Source organism: Nanorana parkeri, unplaced genomic scaffold, assembly GCF_000935625.1.
Source record: "Nanorana parkeri isolate BGI_ZX_2015 unplaced genomic scaffold, ASM93562v1 scaffold2721, whole genome shotgun sequence".
Classification (NCBI taxonomy): domain Eukaryota; kingdom Metazoa; phylum Chordata; class Amphibia; order Anura; family Dicroglossidae; genus Nanorana; species Nanorana parkeri.
The window spans coordinates 32,103-34,667 of NW_017308989.1; positions in this window are offsets into that span (position 1 = coordinate 32,103).

The following is a 2,565-nucleotide window of genomic DNA, read 5'->3' on the forward strand; positions in this document are numbered from 1 at the left end:
CATCCGCCGCGTCTTCCTTTTGTATGCGGCCGGCCGTCGTTCCTTTTTAGAGCGATGTATTCGCGGCGGGTCCAGAACCATCCGTGCGGAGAGATAGGAAGTCGATTCATACAACCCAAATCTTCCTGCAACCAGATCCTATGGACCGGGCTTTAGGGCGGCCTCCGGACATTGACCGCCGGCCTTACATTGTGGGGTCAGAGGGCCGCGTGGTGAAGGCCGCGTTATTAGTCTCCTTGTCGAGCGGATTGCCTGTGTAGGTTCACATGTCTCCTTGTGTACGTGACGTATAGCGCCGAGCACGTGGAACACCATTAGCCCTCGTTCACACTGGAATCGGCCCCGCGCGTACAGCTCCGTACCGCGCGGCTCCCGGGAAAGACAGGCGCTGCGTCTTATTTAGTCCTTCTCTATGGGAGTACGCGGCCGTACGTCCCCCCTACGCTCACCCGCCCTGCACGTAGACTAATCGCACGCAGCGCCCGTCTTTCCCGGGCCCTGCGCGGTACGGCCGTGCACGCGGGCCGATTCCAGTGCGAACGAGGGATGAAAGCGAGTCCGAACCGTAACCGCATGATCCTTGGTTTGCCACTTTTGAGGAAATAGCATGCGTTTCATCCTCTGCTGCTGCTGCTGATCTCCTCCAGCCCCTTTTGCAGCCGCACCCTGTCTACACCCGCTCGGGGTGGGTTTCCTGATGGTGACCACAGTGGGCCATGCCTTTGCAATTACCACTTTCTTAAATTAGTTTTTTTTACCTGTTTTCCATCCTTTGTAGCATCTCGGTGCCGCCGATGTCCTGCGGCTTCTTTGCAGCCACTTCCTGTGTATGTGCACTTCAGCGATGGCTGCCACGGCATTTCTCAGGGCGGATTTCCTGATGGTGATAAAAGTGGACCATGTCTGTGTAATGTACACCTGTTGGAACACTTTTACTCTCCATTAACAGAACCTTGTGTCACAGGGCAGGAGCACAACTGGGAGACAGGGCAGAGCGTTGTCACTCTATAACAGGAAGTTCCTTAAAGAGGCGGGGTCACCAAGATTATTATAGGGAATACTGCAGAAAATACTATACCTTTGGTACAGGTTGTCCTTTGAGGGCACCTAACCCTAACCCCCCCGGAGAAATACCTTCACGCTCTGTCCAGTGATGCCCTGCCTGGCGCCCCGAAGCTTTCTTCAGGAAGTGCCCCCACTGGGTCCTCCTCATCCTAATGGTCCCATTCATTCCTATGGGGAGCCCTACTTGTAACGGCCTCCAGCGGTCCTGCAGGGTCCATAGGAGTGGGTTGGACCGTGGCGCACACGCGCAGAGTCAAGGGGCCGCCGTGGAGATGTCTTCTGAAGCGAGGCTGCACCGTGAAGATGGGTGGACCGTCCAGGAAGGTATTTCGCCGGGTGGGCTGCATTGTTTGGGGAGGGGGTGGGGGGCACGCCTTGTACTAAAAGTAGAGTTGTCCTTTAAACTTTTTCTGCCAAAAGCATAGCAACGTATGTGCACGCCCCGTACCTGACACCCTTATAGAGTGCACCTCTAACCAATGGTGATGGTGTCACCGATGCAGAGGATAGGAGAGTCTCCATTGCACCAATAAAGCTGTACGGGAGGCGTGGCCGCAAGTAGGCGCTGAAATGATGACGTGGCACCACATCGGGGGGTCACCATAGACTCTTGCGTTGGGGGCTGCGTCGCGTCTCTAGCTTAGGGCTCTGGGCGGAGTTCCCCCTTCTTAGATGCAGTTGGCATGGCCGGCAACGCAAGTAAGCTGTTCCCGTCGCGAATCGCTAATGGCATCCGCGCGGCATTATGGAAGGCGGTTAGGACTCGTGCCACGGAAACATAAAGGGAGAGAAAACACCGGTTACAAAGCCAACGCACAAAGCGCCGTCTCTCTACCCCCCGCGGGCTGTTTAAGCGAATGAATAATACATGAAAATAAATTGTTTTCTTTCCTTTTTAAATGTTCGTCTATTGATGGGGGGCGGGAGCAAGAGGACGGCCCCGGGGGAGCCTCCTAAATAATGACAACCAAATTGAAAATTACCCCCGCGCCCCGTGGACATGTACCGCTCTCCCTGAAAGGGGGTGGGGGGAAGGGAGCTGCATTCAGAGGTAACCTGCCGCTAACTTGGGCCGGAAAGAGATCAACACATAAGCGGAGGTTGATGTCAACCATTGGTGGAGATATGGGCAACTCAAGTTACATGCAGATCTTGAGACCCTCCTTCCTCCCTGCTATTGGCCAATAGGGAACTTGGGGGATTGGAGGGGCGGGCTCAACTTTTACCGGAAGGGTCAAGACTTGCTTAGAACTTCCGCTGGATCTATTGATTGCCTTGACGTGTGGTTCTTACTTCTTTCTAAGCAAAGAGAAGATGGGCAGGCTACCGCATCTTCCCGTGTCACCTCTGATGTGTTGGTGGCCCAGTTTAATTTGAGATGGCCGGAGGTGACACGTGAAGACGCAGTAGTCTGCACATCTTTCTTTCTTTATGCACTTAAATACAAAGTGTACTTATTCTTTTTGCCCTCTCTCCCCCCCCCCCCCTTTTTTTTTTTTT